Source organism: Tachysurus fulvidraco, chromosome 21 (assembly GCF_022655615.1).
Source record: "Tachysurus fulvidraco isolate hzauxx_2018 chromosome 21, HZAU_PFXX_2.0, whole genome shotgun sequence".
In the NCBI taxonomy this organism is placed as follows: domain Eukaryota; kingdom Metazoa; phylum Chordata; class Actinopteri; order Siluriformes; family Bagridae; genus Tachysurus; species Tachysurus fulvidraco.
This window is the reverse complement of record NC_062538.1, coordinates 1,579,598-1,602,097: the sequence shown is the minus strand read 5'-3', so window position 1 is coordinate 1,602,097 and position 22,500 is coordinate 1,579,598. Positions and strand designations below refer to the sequence as shown.

Genomic DNA, 22,500 nt, shown 5'->3' with positions numbered 1-22,500 from the left:
GAATACTTACACTCGGCCTTGGAATCAACATAATGCAGCAGTTTATCATCTCGGTATCTCGACACAGAGATTTGGCAGCGTGGGCTTCTTATTCACATTCTAGTCGCTAACGGTGAATATTTCTTTCTCCTATATACAGTATTTATATTATTTCAGTTTTATATATGTGTTTAATTTATTTAGTTAACACTAGATTGGTAGAATCTTCTTCAGATGCTTCTAGCAAGATTGTAAGCAAGATTCTCCTCCATCATCCGGCCTTGATGACATCCAGTGGGCTAGCAAAGGGCTAGCAAAGCTGGCAAACGCTCTGTTTAGCAGCATCCCTATAATAGTTGTGTATTTGTACTAGGGCTATGGTCGAGCACCATCAAGTCCAAGACCAGGACTCTCAAAGATTGAATCAAGAGTTGAGAGACTTAAGGGCCAAGTCTAGACAGAGCGTTAAAGTGGTCAAAGCCAATACTAGGACTATTCAAGATAAAGTCAAGGCAACATTTTATGGGTTTAGGGTTTAGGGTTAGGGCTAACCCTAACCCCTAACCTTAACCCTTAAGCAGGTTCAGGACAAACCAAGACCAAATCTTAAAAAATTGTGGCCAAGTCAAGACTGAGTGTTAAGGGATTTCAGGCCAATCCAAGTTTGAGTCTTAAAGGAGGGGTCTCCGATGTTTGAAAGCCAATGTCGGCATTTGAAATCACCAAAACAAACACGCCTCTAACCCAACGGGTCCCACCCCTGTATCGATAGCTCCGCCCACACATACATACGTAACCCGAGCCACTAACAGAAAGAAACGTGTCTATCATAGCTGAAGGGAAGAACAATACGATTGTAGATAAACAAACAAGCAAAAATGCCACACAAGCATAATCATGTAAAGGACAAAGGCATATATTAGTTCTGTGTAACAAAGCAAAACCAACAGAAAGGTATTTCAGAGGACCAAACTACACACTAGAGTAAAAAGCAGGGCAGTTCAGTCCTTCAGTTTCCTTATCTCTAACCACCTTGGGTTCTATAGCAGATCCTTTGTTGTGGTTTCTACAAAGCAATTTTATTGGATTTATGTAAATAAGGTAGCTGAAAGCAGATCATCAGACCAGAAGCTAGGAGCATGTTTTTGATGTTTAATTGTCCTCTCTGATGACATGTTGACAACATAAACAGAACGTCTGAAGATGAATAGACGAAGATGTATGCGTCTGTTCTCGCCACGTCGAATCGAAAGCGAAAGCGTCACTTATGATGCTAGTCAAAAGTGGTACCGCGAAGCAGCACTACATACTGTAAAGCGCCATGACCGCCATTACAGATTGTCTTCTTTATAGCCAGAAGCTAATCAAATGATTAAGCTTTAAAACGGAACCAGGAGATATTTTGTGTTAAATCCGTCAGCTGTGTGTAAAAAAAAGAGCCATAGATATTTCTCTTCCACATTTGCTCAGAAGCAAGGCTTTCCCAGATAAACTATTACACCTGCATCTTGGTTTCCCAGATTCTGGCAGCTCCATTTATATCAGTAAAGGAACTGTTAACTCGCGCTGTCTGCTCTCATCGCAGTACCACCTCCTTGATGCCATCACAAGCTATTATGGAAATTTATGTCACAAGTAACTCTGAGGTGGAAGAGCACTCCGAGCATGTCATGAGGACGTCAGGGTTTAAGTGTGACCTAACCCAACCCCCAACCCCACACCACTACCACCCCACCCATACAGTAAAGGCGGCTTCTTCGTTCATTCGTCTCGAGAACGGCTTAATCGCGGTCGCGGCGGATCCAGAGCCGATCCTAAGAACACTGCACCCGAGGCAAGAGAATTTATCCCACATGGAATGTCAGTCCATCACAAGGTTCATCCCAGACACAATCACACACTTATTCACATTCACATCCCAGGGCAATTCATTGCAGCTAATCTGCCTATTTAAGGGAAATTGGAAGAAAGTGAAGGAAACACAGAGAGAACATGGATGTGAAATGCTGCACAGACTCAGCTCAGGATTTAACCTCGAACCTTGGAGCAGTGAGGTGGCTTTGCTACACACTGAGCTTAAATCAGGGCAACGGAGCAGAAAGTGTCAGGGAGGTGTGCGGGGGGCCGAAGGCTGGGGTGTGAGGCGTGTAAATATTCTGCCGTGTCTCCAAAGGTGCACTGTTAAAGTGAGGTTTGGAAGCCAAACTTTCAGACACTTTATTGGCAGAGACGATGGCTCAGGGAATCATGGTGTGCTAAAGTGCTTCGGTACTCTGTGGTTAATCGCGCAAGAGGACCAATTTGCTGCTTGAAATGCTTGGAATGTCTAGATGTCTAGGAGTAGGCTTAATAATCTTCCTTTCCATCAAACTGATAAATATTTGATACTTTTTCATGTATTCAAGATATTTTCAGATATCGTTTATTGCAGAGAATGTAATATCAAGAAATGCTAGCAGCAAGTTTAAAGGAAAATGAGACAAACGGTGTCAAAAATCGAATAAAACGCTTGTCTTTGTCTTTGTCGTTATTCTTTCACAGACCTTCACTTTACTTCTTCTGTCCGCTCTGCTGTTTATTTCCGTCGATATTTTATAACGAGCTCGGCCGGTCCGATTACTCAAAATGTAAACAAGAAATCGTTAGAAACACTATTAAGGGCTTTTATCTTTTATATTTCTTTGCAAACCAAACAAGAAATGGATCGATTGATCTTCATTGCAATATTTAATCTCTTATGCCTGTAAGAGGATAATAGAGATAATAGAAACACTTGTAGACTCCTGCGATTATCCAGTCAGCCAATCACGTAAAGGCTAACTGCTTTATACCACCATGTTAAACAGAAAAGCATGTCGACATGTTTAAAACCTAGCAACAGATGGGTAGACTGGAGAACTGGAGAGTTGAAGATGCTGGTTAAATGTTGCTTATTTCTATCTCTGTGGGTGTGGCCTCTTCTAGAATGACTCCGCCCCCATTCATTCATTCATTCATTCATTCATTTTCTACCGCTTATCCGAACTTCTCGGGTCACGGGGAGCCTGTGCCTATCTCAGGCGTCGTCGGGCATCGAGGCAGGATACACCCTGGATGGAGTGCCAACCCATCACAGGGCACACACACACTCTCATTCACTCACACACACTCACACACTACGGACAATTTTCCAGAGATGCCAAACAACCTACCATGCATGTCTTTGGACTGGGGAAGGAAACCGGAGTACCCGGAGGAAACCCCCAAGGCACGAGGAGAACATGAAAACTCCACACACACAAGGCGGAGGTGGGAATCGAACCCCTAACCCTGAAGGTGTGAGGCGAACGCGCTAACCACTAAGCCACCATGCCCCTGAGCTTTATAAATATAATATTTTTTCTAAATACATTTTTAATTGCTTGCTGTTGTGAGCATTTTAGCTGGACATAGTGTTTGGTTTGTGATATTTGTTGTGTATCTGGATGTGTTATGGATGAGATATTGAGATATTAAAGTGGATTGTGTATCGTATCGAGCATCATGTGTCTCCTGGTGTAGTAAACCAAACACACTGATTAGATCAACTCATGCACAATGTTCTAAAGTCTGCTTTAAATGAAAATTCCCATCCCAGCCCTGAACGACATCATACACCCTCATTACGTTAAGATTTATTATTGCTTACTGAATTCTACGTTATTGAATAGCGTCTTCATTTGTGTCTGCCTGTTCCTGCTCTCATAAACATAATACATCCTGCGCTGTCACAGAAGGGTTTTTGTCCCAAAGCACTCCTCTAATATGCTGTATTGTTGCTTTGAGAACAGTAAAAGCTCAGGCTTATCATTTCTGAATCAAATAAAACGTGACGTTTGAGATGTTTCTGTGTTTGTAATAAGGAATTGTGGAAGGAATCAGTGACACTCTGGCCTTAAAGTGGTTAAGAGCAATTCAAGGCAAAGTTTTAAGAAGGGTCAAGGCCAAGACTAGACTGAGGACCTTTTTACACCCGGTCACTCCGTGTGTGTTGTCTCTGATCCGATTTGTTAAAACTGTCCCATTTACATCAGGCCACATAAACGCGTCTCGGCGAATTGGATATCGATCCGATCTTTCTACTCCCGCCCAAAATGCTAATATATTTTACCTCATTTCCGGGGTAATTGAAATGGAACTCACATTGGTGTAGATACCTTTTCATTCATTCATTTTCTACCGCTTATCCAAACTACCTCGGGTCACGGGGAGCCTGTTCCTCAGGTGTCATCGGGCATCGAGGCAGGATACACCCTGGATGGAGTGCCAACCCATCACAGGGCACACACACACTCTCATTCACTCACACACACTACGGACAATTTTCCAGAGATGCCAATCAACCTACCATGCATGTCTTTAGACCGGGGGAGGAAACCGGAGTACCCGGAGGAAACCCCCGAGGCACGGGGAGAACATGCAAACTCCACACACACAAGGCGGAGGCGGGAATCGAACCCCCGACCCTGGAGGTGTGAGGCGAACGTGCTAACCGCTAAGCCACCGTGACCCCTGTATATACTTAAATATACTTTTGTTTCTATTTGTTTTACAAAGCTTTTGTTAGACGCTTTCATCGCTCCAAAGAGCAACAAGTGCCTGAGTGTCGTCCGTGTTATTTGTTTCTGGCGCGATGCACGACCCGTGAGTCACCTGCGAGTGACGTAGTTCCATTTGGGAGGAGTATAGCGCTGACGTATGTGGCTCGAACAACCACATGCATTTACACCTGTCCAGTTTCATCTGAAACGCGCCCCAGACCACCTCCTGAAGGGGTTTGTACCATCGGGTTTATATCCGTCTCCAAAACGTTTCGGAGGGCATTTAGACCTGGTCTTTTTACCGTCGGGTAGCTATCGGATCACAGAAAACGCAGGAAGTGACCAGGTGTAAAAAGCCCCTAAGACTTACAGGTCAAATCCAAGTCAAGTTTCAGGGGGGGTCAAAGCTCTCTATAATGTGGCCCATTATGAAAGCCCATTACTGCTCTAAACCTGAAGTGGGTTATTTTCTTATATAACAGCACCTAACTAATTGTTAATTCCATGAACTAAAACAACAATAAATTGAACTTTTAAGCATTTGTAAATCCACTAATGGATTTACGTTATAGCAGCTATAAAGATTTGTTCCCTCACCTGCATCTCTCTCCTTTTTAAATCGTAAATTAATATTAACTTACCCTATTTATGATTATACATTTTGTAAGTTTCTAGGAATTAATTATCACATTATAAATAATAAAACTGCTGATTTGAAAAATAAAAAATTAATCAACACCTTCTGTCCAGTCAGATTTTAGAATGATGCGATGGGATATCTTCAGGTTATTTACGTAATATTCCTTCCTCCTGAGTAGATCTTAGATGAGCTCCACATACGGTACAGTAACGGGTGAAATAAATGTGTCATCATTGTCTTTATACTAGAACAAAGCCAGTCATGTTTTTCTGTATACAATTAATTCATGGTTGTGCTTTTACCTGTAACTTTTCAGAACGTTGCCAGATTGTTAAAAAAAAAAACAATCATGACACATTGCCAGAAAATGGAGTATTTATACCTATATATATATATATATATATAAAACCTTACTGTTATAGCAATAGTAGGACTGAGACAGGACAGGAACAACTGGGACAGACTGTAAATTCACTCTCCTGTGTTATAGTCCAGCATGCACTGAATCGCTGGAAGAGTGTGTACTCCAAGTCGGGGAAGGTGTAGTGAAATATGATGACAACCACTCGAAACTCCGCAGTAGCAAAGTGCCACTCACTTCATCATACACCTTGGTAAAGCAGGCTGCTGGGAGTAGAGAGAAAGAAAAAAAAAAGGTTTTTCTCTGATTCAATTTCCCCAGATATTTGCAGAAAGCTATTTTTGGAAGCATGATGACGCTTCCTCCGTGGGCTCGCACTGTCAGGTTAGGATGGACGCCGCATTTTACTCACGAGGATCACGTTTTTTGCTCCTTCTTCTCCTTTCAATTTCAGACTTCGGCAATTACGCTAATTCAAAACGTAGAAAGTTCATACACGCCACAAACTCGACGTTGTGAACCTATCGGAAAGAGGAGATGTCAGATGTTCCGACTCTTCACCGTGATCTCTGTCGGATCACCTTCCAGACGCAACCAAACAAACCCAAAGGTTTTAAGCAGTTTAAAGTAGTCCAGGATGTTTTATGTGCTCATGCTATAGCTTTAGGACTCACTCAAGATGACTCATCAATTTTATGTCAAGTATCCGGTACAGGGTTATCGATCAGTGGCTCTGCGATAAAAGAATAAAAAAAAAACTATAAACGCTCGTTGGTAGTCTTCTATATCAGTTATTAAAAGAAAACTGGAAGCATGACCTCAAAGAAATATAGAAATAGCCAGCAACATCTTCTTCCTCAATGCTTCGGCTTGAGCCTAAATACATGTATTATAAAAATGATGAAGGTCATAATTACTTTACTATAGAAACGTTCCATTGAACCGACCAGCCATAGAGTCCCGTGTGTCCTTGTGACATGAAATTATAGGAATATGTGGTGGGTGAATGGAAAAAAAGGCACAAGAACCTTGCAGAGTGATGATACATCATCTTCAGCGCATGCAATAAACTGAGTTCAAGAGCTGGACATAATCAGGGACGCATCCGATATCGCAGTTTTAGTGACAACTACATGCAGAAATGTCACAGTTTATATACACAAAGCTCTATTATGTGCTGAATTATGTTTCCCTTGGTGTATTATTACATACATTTATTATATCCCCTCATTTGCCCACCCTCATTACCCCATTTGTTGATCCTCATCTTCCCTTCCCCAATCCCCTTATATGGACACAATTCTCCCATCCCCCATCACCTAATTTCCCTGTCCCCTCATTTGCCCATCCCCCATTCCCTCATTTGCCCATCCCTCCATTTCCCCGTTAACCATCCACTCATTTTCCCATTCCCAATCCCCCATCCCCATATTTGCCCACCCCCAATTTTCCCATCCCCCTGTTTGCCCATCCCCCCATTTCCCCATTAACCATCCACTCATTTTCACATTCCCCATCCCCCCATCTGCCCATCCCCCAATTTCCCATCCCCCCATTTCCCCATTAACCATACACTCATTTTACCATTCCCCATCCATTCCCCCCATGTGCCCACCTCCCAATTTTCCCATCCCCCATTTCTCCATTAACCATCCACTCATTTTCCAATCCCACCATCTGCCCATCCCCCCATTTGCCCATCCCCCATTTGCCCATCCACCATTAACCATACACTCATTTTCCCATCCCACTGTTTGCCCATCCCCCCATTTCCCCATTAACCACCCACTCATTTTCACATTCCCCATCCCGCCATCTGCCCATCCCCCATTTGCCCATCCCCTATCTGTTGAAAAGAACAATTCATGCTATGTACACACAACTGTGTTAAATTAACGTCTTCCTTCCTGTTGTTTCTATAGCAACGTACACAGGGATTTGTACAGTAGACTCTCCACATAAACAGATTAAAAATATGTGTGGAATTTTTCAATATGGTGAAGGAAACTGTGTTTGTTTGTTGTTTATTTATTTATTTATTTATTTATTTATTTATTTATTTGTGTTAGTGTTTCTTGTCTACATGAAATGCATTGTGTTTTTTTTTCTTATTAACTTCAAGAGAGAAATATAAAAGGCTGCTATCTGATGGTTGATGAATGATTACTGACAAACCCAAAATGAAATATATCCTGATATAACTATAGGTCTGTTTCACAACAGAAGAGCAGGTTAACGTTTATCCGACAAGTTTATATTTTCTGTTGATATTTGATTCTAAACAATATAAAGTTTCACACTAACACAATTGGATGCTATGACGTGACACGGATTTAAATCAGTGCTGGTCTCTATGAACCCCGTTCGTTTAGCCTGAATGCTAACATGGTGAGAAAATTCCGAATGTCTGTTTAGCCCTGTGGTGCTTTGAGATCGGCATCTGCACGCTCCGGGGGCCGATATATTGCCCCGGATGCTCAGCGTTTCCCCATCAAAGAGCAGTAATGAAGCACAACCTCCTTGTCCAACTAGGAAATTGAATTTGCTTTAGCTCGGAAAAGCCTGCAGGCGCAACCACTCAAATTTTGTCTGTCCTGGTGAGACTTGTTTCCTTGGCACAGCGGGCGCTTGTTGAAGCTTTGGCAGGAGCTTGTGCTTCGTGTCGTTGCTGACGTTCAGAAATATAAACCCAAAACAGATTGAAACCTTTTTTTTTTGCTCTTGGGTTTAGCTTATTAATGTAAGTTGTAATTATTAAATTTGTAGTATTTCTCCAGAAGCTTTTGGATACCACACCTCACAATTTCCAACATCAATCCACATTACCGTAGTCCAAATTACCTCGGCTACTCGACGGCTCTTTATGCCGCTGGAACGGCTTCGGTTTGCCTTGTCATAAATTAAAGTATCTCGAGGAACGACATAATTCCAAAAAGCCAACCAAAATCTTCCAGAGCCAGTCAGTTAGGTTAAGATCTGCTGGCTGATGATTCGCTGAGCTGTCATGCATTGTCTCTAGGGGGGCGGAGTCATCACCGAACAGACTCCACGCGTTGGGATAAAAATGATTTTTATCGAATCTTCCTTGTGAGGCACGTATTGCCAAACATCACCCAATAGACACCATTTGTTCACATTTTTACAACCAAACATCTTTTGTCATACATGTCAGTCATGTGGAAAACTTCAAAAGCAAAAACGATCTAGAAAGTGCGCTCTTAAATGAATCGCGGTTTGTTTTCAATGCGAGAAATCAAATATTACACACAATCTATCCAGACATTTTAAGTCAGATTCATCATATAAACCAAATTCTCTTAAACATATAATTACTCGGGGGTGGGGGCACGGTGGCTTTAGTGGTTAGCACGTTCGCCTCACACCTCCATTGTTGGGGGTTCGATTCCCACCTCCGCCTTGTGTGTGTGGAGTTTGCATGTTCTCCCCGTGCCTCGGGGGTTTCCTCCAAAGACATGCATGGTAGGTTGATTGGCATCTCTGGTGTCACACGGTGTCTAGCTTTTGTTTTTGATTGTCAGTGTCTGTGTGCTCGATTGCGAAAGTAACAAAACAGTACAGGTTGTGTGTAGCTGAGAAAATATTTCAGATGCAAGATGAAATGCTGCAAGTGTACAAGATGAACTGAGAATATGTACAATGCAATCAGTAGAAGATCAGAGAGAAATGAAGACTTTAACTGTCTTTGACTAGCATGCGTTAGCTAACTCACCATAACCACAAGCAGCCATATTCACCCTGATAGCGTTTTCATTAGCAGCGGTTTCAGCAAACACATTCTCATTGTTTACATGCCACATAGCTTCAGTGTTCGGTTCTCTATTAACACGGACTGGTTTTTATAATAGATCGGTATCGTTAGCTCATAAACAAGCACCGATGCTCTCTCTCTCTCTCATATCTCTCATATCTTTTTGTTGTCTCTTATCTGTTCTGCCGTATTCTTAGCTCGGCATCTGCGTGAAGATGAAAAGCAATAAGAGATGGCTTTTTTAAACGAATAAAATATACAGTACACCGCTTCAATTATTCCCATTGATCTAAGAATCATAAATTTACACGTACACTTGTGAAGCATCGATCATTAATCTTTGAACAAGAAAAAAAAAAGAAAGTTACAGCACAAACCCCATTGGATGTGAAGGCTTGTGGGCAACGGCCCAGTCGTCCCTCCGGTTAATCCATCATCGACTTTACCATTCTACAGCAAACATTAAAGCTCTGCTAATCTTGTGGAAGACTGCACAGTGCACTATATAGACTTTTTTTAATTGGTTCAATTGACTACTTTGGGTTCCATTTAAAAGAGGTTATGTGGAAGGAACTTAGGGATTCGGAAAAACGTTTATCTTTTGTTTTATAATACTAACAATCTGCAAACACCAATTTCAGTTTGAAAGTGATCTAAAGTGATTATCTCTGTAGATTATCTTTGTTATCTCCACTCAAAGCTCGCATGGAACTATGGAACAGTTCAGTTTTTATTGTGTGGGAGTTGTTCCTCTTCATAAGCAGTAATAATACCTTACAGGAAGTTGAAGAGGATACGGGGGAGCGAAGGTTTGTGTGAGGATTACACTTGTACTGTAGGTGTTCTTTGTATGTCAAGAGAAACAATGGCTGAAAAAGTAGTGGATGCTACTAAAGCTGAGCACTGATTTCCCAGACAAGTCATTTTTAGGGTTCGGTGTTTAATATGTACAAGTTTCCCCAGTTACTGCTGCGATCGGTGTGACACAACATTCCAAGTATCTTAATATTTTCAAGCAGGTTCAATTTTCTTAGCAACAAAACATGTGGCATGAACCCTACTGCAACTCATAACAGAATAGCACAACCAATGAGAAGAGGTAAATGAGAAACAGCCAAAATATAGCAATTAGAAACAGCCAATTAGAAGCAGCCAATGAGAGACTGCCAATGAGAAACAACCAATGAGAAGCAGCCAATAAGAGACTGACAATGAGAAACAACCAATGAGAAACAGCCAATGAGAAGCAGCCAATGAGAGACTGCCAATGAGAAACAACCAATGAGAGACTGCCAATGAGAAACAGCCAAAGAGAAGCAGCCAATGAGAGACAACCAATGAGAAGCAGCCAATAAGAGACTGCCAATGAGAAACAACCAATGAGAAGCAGCCAATAAGAAACAACCAATAAGAAGCAGCAAATGAGAGACTGCCAATGAGAAACAACCAATGAGAAGCAGCCAATGAGAGACTGCCAATGAGAAACAACCAATGAGAAGCAGCCAATGAGAGACTGCCAATGAGAAACAACCAATGAGAAACAGCCAATAAGAAACAACCAATAAGAAGCAGCAAATGAGAGACTGCCAATAAGAAACAACCAATGAGAAGCAGCCAATGAGAGACTGCCAATGAGAAACAACCAATGAGAAGCAGCCAATGAGTCTTGCAGCAGATCCCTAAATCCAGTTTAATTCATCTATTTTTATCTGAGATTGGGCAAAAATATCAAAACAAAATAATGTGATTTTACAAAATTACAGCATTTTAAACTTAAAAACAAACAAACAAAACAAACTTCATGACATGATGTCCGGGGTTGGGAAGAAGGACCATAAAGACCGTCTCACTGGCTCACGTCACCAAACATCTACATCTTCATCCACATTTTCCTCCTTTTTCATTACTTTTTATAATTGTGTCAGGAGTATTTGTGGCTGAAGACTGGAGACCGTTTAGTGTGTGACGTGAGTCCTCCTCTGTGAGTGCTCATGTTCAGCCATATCGAGATTTGGAAATTGTGCACTTGGCTTAAGGCAACAGCACAAACAGAAGGATTATTATGATTTGTATCTCAGAGATTTGTTTTTGTTTTCTGGGCTTCAGAAGGTGAGAGAGATGACAGAGAGGAAAAAGAGAAAGCAGGAAGACTTACTGCTGCGAACACAACGGCTCGTTCCGTATGCAGCCCGGCTTTATATCACCCAAATTGGCCGAGCGACTTATGATTCGCTGTTTGCATAATTTTTACGATGTGGACACAAACGCCTATCGAACGTAGAGCTCACCAACATTCTGGAAAGGTCAGTCCTACCGAGTGAAAGGGAAATGCAGGAGATTTACCCTCCATGACAAATGTAATTAATTGTGAGAGGGCTGAAAGGCGACGCTAAGGCAAGATAACGACAGATGCGTTTTTTCCCTTTATGTACTGCTGCTGTGTTTGTTTGGAAGAAAGAAAGTTGCCACTGTAAAGGATATTTACTATACTGCTGGACCAGCTGCGGCAAAAAATACACGCTATTCCTGCAGGGAAGAACTGGCGGGCCGCGCCATCTGCTTAGTTATGACAATTAACTGTTTGTATGAAAATAACAGGGGACTATATGCAGTGCAGTAGTCACAAATATGCAAATAGCTTCTGCTTAAGTGTTCTCGCGCCTCAGGTCGTCTTCTAGAAATGTTCGTGTGCTTCAGATAGTCTTTAAAGGCAGGGTCTACGATTTTTGAGAAATGCTTTAGAAAACCGAGTCGGGCCGAATAATAAACAAAAAACAAAACAACCGTGTAGCCAATGAGCAGAAAGGGGCGGGGCTTGTCGATATGGGCGGAGAGAGTGTTCAGTGCGCGTGTGTGACGTTAGCAGAAAGCGGTTTTAACATCGACATGGAGGATAAAAAACAAAGAAAGAAAGAGAAGAAAGACTTACGATAAGGACAAGAAGTAGGACGTGTTAATATAGGATCAGCTTTCCAGCGCTGGAGAGAACTGAAGGAGCAGGAAGTTGGCCACATATTCACAGGTTGGAGTTTCCCGAGTCAATAACTCCTGAGCTAAACGCTGTTACTACACAAATAACACCTCTTTTCTATCGTAGTAATGTAGAGAGGCAGCTACAACCGCGTTTTGTGTAGTAACAGCGTTTAGCTCAGGAGTTATCGACTCGGGAAACTCCGACCTGTGAATATGTGGCCGACTTTACTTAAGACGCCGAGGCGCTTTTTTCCTTCTCGATAGGTGAGTAACGTTGGTTTTGCTTTGTTACACAGAACTAATATATGCCTTTGTCCTTTACATCATTATGCTTGTGTGGCATTTTTGCTTGTTTGTTTATCTACAATCGTATTGTTCTTCCCTTCAGCTATGATAAAGACACGTTTCTTTCTGTTAGTCGCCTGGGTTACGTATGTAAGTGTGGGCGGAGCTATCGATACAGGGGTGGGACCCATGTGGGTTAGGGGCGTGTTTGTTTTGGTGATTTCAAATGTCAACATTGGCTTTCAAACAACGGAGACCTCACCTTTAAATGCGCTTAAATGCTTCGGATTTTACTCTAGAAGTTTTCTCGTGCTTCAGATGCGATGTACATGTTACTTTAACATAATGTTATGATCATTTAATCAGTAAAATATTTGACCTTTTAATACTTTTTAGTACAGATTAGCTAAACTTTCACTTGCACAGACATTTCTCTGCTAGCTCAGCAGGTTATGGAGTCTCGAAGGGAATCGTGTCCTCCTACAGACGAGTACACACGTTCCCAGATGTTCAGTGCGGTAAGAAATTGTCCTCATGGTGTTATGAGAAAATGATAAGCATCCGGTCCCTGAGCGCCACCTTTGCTACCCTGAAAGAGACCCCTGCTGAGGAACCGAGCCAGAAGCCTATTGAGGATTTGATTAAAGGACGATGCAGCTTCATTTCCTCAAGTCGACCGTGTCTGAGAGTATTAAATGCATACAAACAACCAAAAATAAGATTCTTATTGAATTTACAGCAACTGCTGTATGGCAGATGAATAAAGTTGGAAACGAAGGAGGAGAAGAAACAGATATATACCAGAATAATAAAAATCCCCAAAAAAACATTATTATATCTTTATTAAATTGTATGTATATACGGTGGCTTAGTGGTTAGCATGTTCGCCTCACACCTCCAGGGTCGGGGTTCGATTCCCACCTCCGCCTTGTGTGTGTGGAGTTTGCATGTTCTCCCCGTGCCTCGGGGGTTTCCTCTGGGTACTCCGGTTTCCTCCCCCGGTCCAAAGACATGCATGGTAGGTTGATTGGCATCTCTAGAAAATTGTCCGTAGTGTGTGAGTGAATGAGAGTGTGTGTGTGTGCCCTGTGATGGGTTGGCACTCCGTCCAGGGTTTATCCTGCCTCGATGCCCGATGACACCTGAGATAGGCACAGGCTCCCCGTGACCCGAGAAGTTCGGATAAGCGGTAGAAAATGAATGAATGAATGAATGAATGATTGTGACGTCATCTAGATAATTTCTTCAACAGGATTGCTCACTTGTAGCATTGTCGATGACCCCACACACCCCTCACACACACTCTTCATCCTCCTGCCGTCTGGAAAAAGGTACCGAAGCGTCCGGGCCCTCACGACCAGACTGCGTAACAGTTTCTTCCCACAAGCCATCAGACTTCACAATAACTGAACTGTACTATACCGAACACAACATACACACACATCATCTGTATGGACTGCACAGACCCTCACAAAACACACACACTGTTCTGCACACTTTTTTGCACATACTGTCCAACATGGAAAAGCTTTTTTTTTTGCCAGTGTGGAGGAGGAGAAGTTCTTCATTAGCACTGATACTAGTCTCTAATGCAAATCGCATGAAATCCAGATGCTGCTGTTTTAAATGCAGTGCAATAATCCAATTGAACATCTAAATGTGGGAAATGAGGACGATCGCTGGAGCGCGATTGAGTGTTTCTTGGCAACTCCCACAACATTTGTTGCTTTCCAAAGCAGCGGCTCCTGATTGGGACTGAAGTGTAACAGGGATCACAGTTTGTTGGAATGGCATTACGCCCAGCTACACAAGCGTATTTGCATTTCGGCTCTTCTTTTAAATCATTTATTCGTGTGCTTGAAAACAGACCAGATGAATCCTAGCATTAGCTGTAAACATCCTGAAGCCTGACATTCTCCCTGAACAAGTCGTTTTTTTAGACCATCGTTTGAACATAATATATAATACTGTGTAGGTCTTCAGTGCATTATTAAAGGTTAGTATTAAAGGAATTTTACCCCTTTTTACCACTACACCAGTGGATTAGAATCAGGGTAAAGACTCGTCTGATGTGTCTGTAGGTCTGATCTAAAATTAATCAGGACTCTGTCGTTCTTTCGCCGTGTTTTAGACGTGTGTTTGTCCCTCTGTTGACGATCTTACACCGAATTTTAGTGTCGAAGAGAAATCCGAGCTGCTTTTTAGACGAACAAACACTCGGAGCTTCTCAGAGAGCAGAAATGGGTTTGATATCAACATTTACTCTGAAGATACAAACATCTGTGTGGAAGAAAAAGAAGCGTTTTTGTTTTTCTGGATCTTTTCTATAAATCTATCACCTCTAGTATTGTAGAGAAAAACAGAAACAGTGATGAAACTCTACACATTCTTAAAGTCCTGAGCTACTGATTGGAAGGTCATGGGTTCGAACCCCAGGTCCACCTGAGCAAGGCCCTTAACCCTCAGTTGCTCAGTTGTAAGTCACTCTGGATAAGGGTGTCTGCTAAATGCCGTAAATGTAAATATAGAAGGAGAAGAACAGGGGCATAGAAGCCTTTATTATTGCCACATATACATTACAACTGAGGAGGTTGGGGTCAGAGTGCAGGGGCAGCTATCATACAGCACCCCTGGAGCAGGGAGGGTTGAGGGCCATGCACAAGGGCCCAGCAGTGGCAGCTTGGCTGTGCTGGGCCTTGAACCCCAATCCTCTGATCAACAACCCAGAGCCTTAACCAGTTGAGCCACCACTGCCCTTAGTGCCTCTAATATGAGCTTCATACTGTATTAACACCACTATGGAGTGAGACACGAGGAAGACGTTCAGTCATCAACACGGACACGAGACAAACAGGACGAATGATATTTTCTGGTGTTAAATATCTTCGGATCTCTTCCAGCAGCTCGGGTCCACACCTGTTTCTCCTGACTCGATGTGCACCACTATGTGATTCTGATGATTTTTCTTCCTGCTTCTGCTGATGTTGTATCTTCTCTATCGCTTTGTTCACAGTCTGTCGGTTTTGCTCTTCACTCTTTTGTTTGTTCTTCCACAACAAAAGTCTGCACTTGTATCTGTTGCCTCTGCAAATCTCTGACAAGGATCCAGAACCACGACCAACTATACACGACAACCCCAAGCATCGTTTTTCTTCTTTTTTTTTTTTACCATTTACGTGAGAATACATTCGTACTGCAGGAATTTACTGGAATTTAAAACACACTACACCAAGACTACATGAATCATCCTGCTCTAACACCTGAATACTTAATACGTACTAAATATATTAATGAACATGTAGAAGTTCAAATCAAACCTGCTCAGGAAGAAAGAAAATGAACCGAGTACAGTACGATTGATTCTCCCTCCATTTCTCTTCGCGGGATTGATTCTGTATAGTTTTTTATATAAAACCATTTTGAAGGCTATTCATTCATTCATTTTCTACCGCTTATCCGAACTTCTCGGGTCACGGGGAGCCTGTGCCTATCTCAGGCGTCATCGGGCATCGAGGCAGGATACACCCTGGACGGAGTGCCAACCCATCACAGGGCACACACACACTCTCATTCACACACACACTCACACACTACGGACAATTTTCCAGAGATGCCAATCAACCTACCATGCATGTCTTTGGACCGGGGGAGGAAACCGGAGTACCCGGAGGAAACCCCCGAGGCACGGGGAGAACATGCAAACTCCACACACACAAGGCGGAGGCGGGAATCGAACCCCGACCCTGGAGGTGTGAGGCGAACGTGCTAACCACTAAGACACCGTGTTCTCCTTTTCAGTTTGAATGATTGCACAAATTTAATCGACACTTTGACATGTTTTTAATCCATAAACACGTCGTTTCGAACCATCTCGCAGCGTTATCTGCATAGAGACGAAACTCCAAAAGTAATGGCACCCGTTTTAATAGAAAAGCTTCATCTCTCTCCAAGGGGTCTACAGAGAACAGATCTTTTGGGGGAGAAAGATTCTAGTGGCATAGAACAGAACCCCAGGGTTCTATAGAGGACCTCAAGGAAGCTCTTTATTTATGAGTGTATCTGGTGTTCATGGTACTCACCGATCTGGACCGGATTTCTTTGGCATACAGAGGCCGGAGGAACCCGGAGTCACCTTCTAGTTTCAGACCTCGCTCGGTTTCAGACCTCGTTTAAAATAAATTAATATAAAGTGTCAGTAATGTCACTGAACTATTGACTGAATTCGAGTGAACGGATGGCGAGCTTACTCATCATCACAGAATACAAAAAACTGTATTAATAGAAAAGCTTTGTTTCTCTCCAAGAGGATTTTTATTTTTTTTTGTCCGAATACAGAACCCGCGGAACCCTGACCTGCAGTCCAGGACATCCACAGTATACTCCTACATGTTAATTAACACATTAACTAACAAACACGTACTAACATGTTATTGTTTTATTCACACATGAACTCATAAGTGTGATCTCATTCAGTAAGTGTTATGTATTCAGGTGTTAATGCAGGATTAGTCGTATAATCTTATCGGAAAGTGTTAACAAAGTCGCTATAGCAACGTGCTAACACGGAAACCCGTATAACGGACGCTCCGCGTGATCGAACAAAGGCTTATAATAAAAACAAAAATATCTTGTTAGTGTATTTACAACTTAAACCATATACATTTCACCAAGAGATATTTTATTTACAGCAAACCGACAAACACTGGTGTGGAACTTAATGTTTAATCCCACACCTTCCCTGAGCTGATACTGTGGAATAAATCGAAGAAAAGGTCAGACTCATGCGGAACTGAGACACGTCTGTTTGCAGCAAACTTCGTCCTGACCACAAAACTCCTGTCTGACTGCCTGAGTGGCGTTTCAACACGTACAGTAGTTCCAGTATGTCTGAGGTCTGAATAACAACTGAGCTCTGAACATTACCAATAAAAATCAGCGTATAAAGAACATTGTAGTTAAAACTGTGTGATTTGGGCTTTAAAAGAAATGAATTAACTCTCAGTAATATGTGGTTTTGGGGGGGTGGTGGCTTAGTGGGTAGCACGTTCGCCTCACACCCCCAGGGTTGGGGGTTCGATTCCCGCCTCCGCCTTGTGTGTGTGGAGTTTGCATGTTCTCCCCGTGCCTCGGGGGTTTCCTCCGGGTACTCCGGTTTCCTCCCCCGGTCCAAAGACATGCATGGTAGGTTGATTGGCATCTCTGGAAAATTGTCCGTAGTGTGTGAGTGTGTGAGTGAATGAGAGTGTGTGTGCCCTGTGATGGGTTGGCACTCCGTCCAGGGTGTATCCTGCCTCGAAGCCCGATGACGCCTGAGATAGGCACAGGCTCCCCGTGACCCGAGAAGTTCGGATAAGCGGTAGGAAATGAACGAATGAATGCTTTTTAGAACGCAGCCTTCTTTCAGCACGGTTTAGTCATAAACAGTGTTAATTTGTCTGATGCAAGTTCTAGTTCGTCACAGGCTTCAATTAACAGTCTGGATTTGTGACGCGCTCAGAGTCTCTCCGGACGAACGTGAACGCAGGACGTGAAGCGTACCGGCGTTGGACTGTAAGGAACTCAGCTCCATCGGTCAGGCCTTTGTTTATGCATGAGGGGAAAAAAGGATGATACGTTATGAAAGGCAGGAAACGAGAGCAGAAAGCCAGGGGGGAAAATAGAGATCAAAGCCGAGGCTGGACTCGGGATCAAGGCGACAGTTAACCCTTATGTGCAGATAATGTTAATAAAAAATGACAAGCAGGGGTTTTGACAGTAATGTATATTTACACTTTAAAGAGGATCCTTGAGGAATATGAAAGCTTCTGGAAGTGTATGCATACACACACACACACACACACACACATACATACATACACAAACACACACACACACACGCACACACTCACACACTCACACGCACTCACACTCACATACACTCACACACTCACACACTCACACGCACAAACACTCACACACTCACACGCACTCATACACACACACACACATACACAAACACACACACACACATACACAAACACACACACACACACACACACACACACACACACACACACATACATACACACACACGCACACACTCACACACTCACACTCACACACACTCACACGCACAAACACTCACACACTCACACGCACTCATACACACACACACACACACACATACACAAACACACACACACACACACACATACACAAACACACACACACACACACACACACACACACACACACACACACACACACACACACACACATTTCACAAATCCACTGTTTGGGACGCAGTTTCTGAGGTCATTCAGTATTCTAACACTTCAAAACCCCAAAGAAACACATACAGAACGACACTTAATAAACCTGTAAGTAATTAAATCTCTTTTTTTATCCAGTTCATTTCTAGTAAAATGTTTAATTTCAATTTGAACATATTGGATGAAATATAGCAGCGATGAAGTGTCTCCACGTGTCTCCTTGACCCATTCGTCCGTAAACAGCGACGCTAATTATTCACAAGAGAAGGAGCTCCAGCTCCAAGACAAACAAGACACAGTGTCGGGATTGTCTTCTCCGAGCCTGAGCCTGTCCCGTGCTGCTGCAGGAACGATGCACGACGCCGGTCGGCTCCGTCACTCCCTCATGGTTTCCCTGATAAGACGAGCTGCAGAGCGACAGGCCTCATGTGAGCGCACCAGGGAGGCCGAGTATTAAAAGATAAGAAGCTGATTGTCATTTCTCTCACCGTATATATCACACGCCGCAATCCTTCCCTTTTTATTTCTATAGCACAGAATACCGGAGCACCTGACACTGCTGTTTTCAGGATCTTACACAGCTTCGATTCTTCGTATTCATCACGATCGTGACACCGATCCGATCCGAGCATAAACTCGCGTTAAAAAAAACGACTTATTAATCAAATCTGATCCAGGAACTGGAAACATTTACATAGGACGAGACATGACTGATGACTGAATTTATACATTTATAAACCATTCTATTTCTTATGGAAGCCAAGAAATGCGACGAAACATCAACGGTTATCGATATCGTCTGATGCTCAAGGTTTCTGTATCGATTTTGCTCTAAGAAAAGAAAGTGTCATCTTATTTATACGCATAACCGTTCAAAATCCAGAACAGTTTACAGCTTACATTCTGAGGCAAAACTACAACCTTAAAGGTGCGGTCTCCGTTGTTTGAAAGCCAATGTTGACATATAAAATCACCAAAACAAACACGCCCCTAACCCAAACGGGTCCCACCCCTGTATCGATAGCTCCGCCCACACGTACGTACGTAACCCGGGCGACTAACAGAAAGAAACGTGTCTTTATCATAGCTGAAGGGAAGAACAATACGATTGTAGATAAACAAACAAGCAAAAATGCCACACAAGCATAATGATGTAAAGGACAAAGGCATATATTAGTTCTGTGTAACAAAGCAAAACCAACGTTACTCACCTATCGAGAAGGAAAAAAGCGCCTCGGCGTCTTAAGTAAAGTCGGCCACATATTCACAGGTGGGAGTTTCCCGAGTCGATAACTCCTGAGCTAAACGCTGTTACTACACAAAACGCGGTTGTAGCTGCCTCTCTACATTACTACGATAGAAAAGAGGTGTTATTTGTGTAGTAACAGCGTTTAGCTCAGGAGTTATTGACTCGGGAAACTCCAACCTGTGAATATGTGGCCGACTTCCTGCTCCTTCAGTTCTCTCCAGCGCTGGAAAGCTGATCCTATATTAACACGTCCTACTTCTTGTCCTTATCGTAAGTCTTTCTTCTCTTTCTTTCTTTGTTTTTATCCTCCATGTCGATGTTAAACCGCTTTCTGCTGACGTCACACACGCGCACTGAACACTCTCTCCGCCCATATCTACAAGCCACGCCCATTTCTGCTCATTGGCTACGCGTTTGAGTTTTTGTTTATTATTCGGCCCGACTCGGTTTTCTGAAGCATTTCTCAACAATCGGAGACCCCGCCTTTAAATCTGCGTGTATTTTTAGTTTAACAGTAAAAAAAAAGTTTTCATTCAGATCATTTCGATGTGACGTCACTTGCCGAACACGGGGTTCAGATAACTGTCCTGAGTTCATGACTAAGTTTGCAGAAAATTCTTAGAGCCTAATAATCAATAACACGGAGATATGAACCTAAAACGATTTTTTTCATTTTCCTTACGATGTGCAAAATTGTATTCATTCGCTCAATGCCTAATAAACGGACACGCTGTTTAACCTCTGATTCAAAACTGACACGAGTTTTAATTCTTTTCCTTCTTAAAAAAAAAAAAAAAAAAAAAAGGACATATCTGCTCATTTTAATAACTCGCTCATCAAAGTCCGGTAAAAGTAGAACGAAATTAAATGGCACTTCCATTAAAATATTCATTAAAGCTGGTCTTTAATCTAAATGCAGAATATAGAAGTGAAGCTGTAATACCTGGACGGAGCACAGAGACCGGACTCTATTAGGATTAGAGCGTAAGCATGATGTATTTAGCATATGGAGAGATGTGGAGCTGTCAGCAAAAGGAATTTGAAGGATAGCTCATACTCCGAGATTGTGAGCCGGCAAAAAAAACAGGAGGACGTCGGAATAAAATGTTCGTACTGGTCGACCTGCGCTGGTTTAATAAACATACAGAGATATTGGACTTCCGGTTCGTTATGTTGGACATTATGGATATATTTCCTTCTGTAAGTTTTCCTCTTTATAAATCACAGTAGATCCAGAGATTATTCCGGAAAATCCCAGACACGGACATCTACGGGCCAATCGCCTTACTGTCCGGAGGAAACCTGCGGAACTCTAAAGTAACCCAGTTTATTCATATATCAATTTATTATTCATTCATTCATCTACTACCGCTTTATCCGAACTTCTCGGGTCACGGGGAGCCTGTGTCTATCTCAGGCATCGTCGGGCATCGAGGCAGGATACACCCTGGATGGAGTGCCAACCCATCACAGGGCACACACACACTCTCATTCACACACACACACACACACTACGGACAATTTTCCAGAGATGCCAATCAACCTACCATGCATGTCTTTGGACCGGGGGAGGAAACCGGAGTACCCGGAGGAAACCCCCGAGGCACGGGGAGAACATGCAAACTCCACACACACAAGGCGGAGGTGGGAATCGAACCCCCGACCCTGGAGGTGTGAGGCGAACGTGCTAACCACTAAGCCGTCGTGCCTCCCATCAATTTATTAATTTTTATTATTTGTTTGTATAGAAAATTGAACAATGGCGGCTTTACAGGATATATATATACATTTATATTTCTATTCGACCCAAATGAGCACTCGGACCTAACGGCGGTGACGAAAACAACTCCTGAGATGATATTTGGAGGAAACCTGATTAACTTCAGATGATGGTTTAACATTTATAGAAGGAGTCTCCAGTTTCGTGGAGGTCACTAGATGAGACGAGGGAGCGAGGGAGAGCTGAGGGAGTGTTTACAGCTGCTATATCGCAAATTATTAACAGTTATGATAAAAAAAAAAAAAGGCTGCTAAGACGAGTAACAAACCTCTGCAGCACCACTGAGTGCAGGTTAGTCTCCGTCGCCGTGACAACAGCCCAGCTCATTAGTTCTCCGCGAGTCCTTTACTACTCCCAGTTTATCTTTATTCATAGCAGCAGCATCAGTCTATCAGTCTCTCCATCTTTTCTGGTCATGAACAGCTCTGGACTATTTCTGTGGTAATTTTATCTCTTTTTCAGGACGGATGAGACGACGCCACGGTCTCCCGGTCGTGACGTGGCCTCGCGCTTCGTCCGACCGAATTCAAATCCGCGTAGTGTACGAATACACAAGAGGTGTTGGATGGAGGTTGTAAACACTTTTTATTGCTCTGTTGTGTAAATGAAACCGGTTTACTATAACAGATAAAAGACAATGAAGCAACTTTACTA

At 42.7% G+C, this 22,500-nt stretch overlaps 1 protein-coding gene across 3 annotated transcripts in view; it reads left to right on the top strand.

Annotated features, from left to right (window-relative positions):
- Positions 1-22,500, top strand: part of sgcd (sarcoglycan, delta (dystrophin-associated glycoprotein)) — a 182,246-nt gene that overhangs the window by 97,414 nt on the left and 62,332 nt on the right. The window lies entirely within an intron of this gene.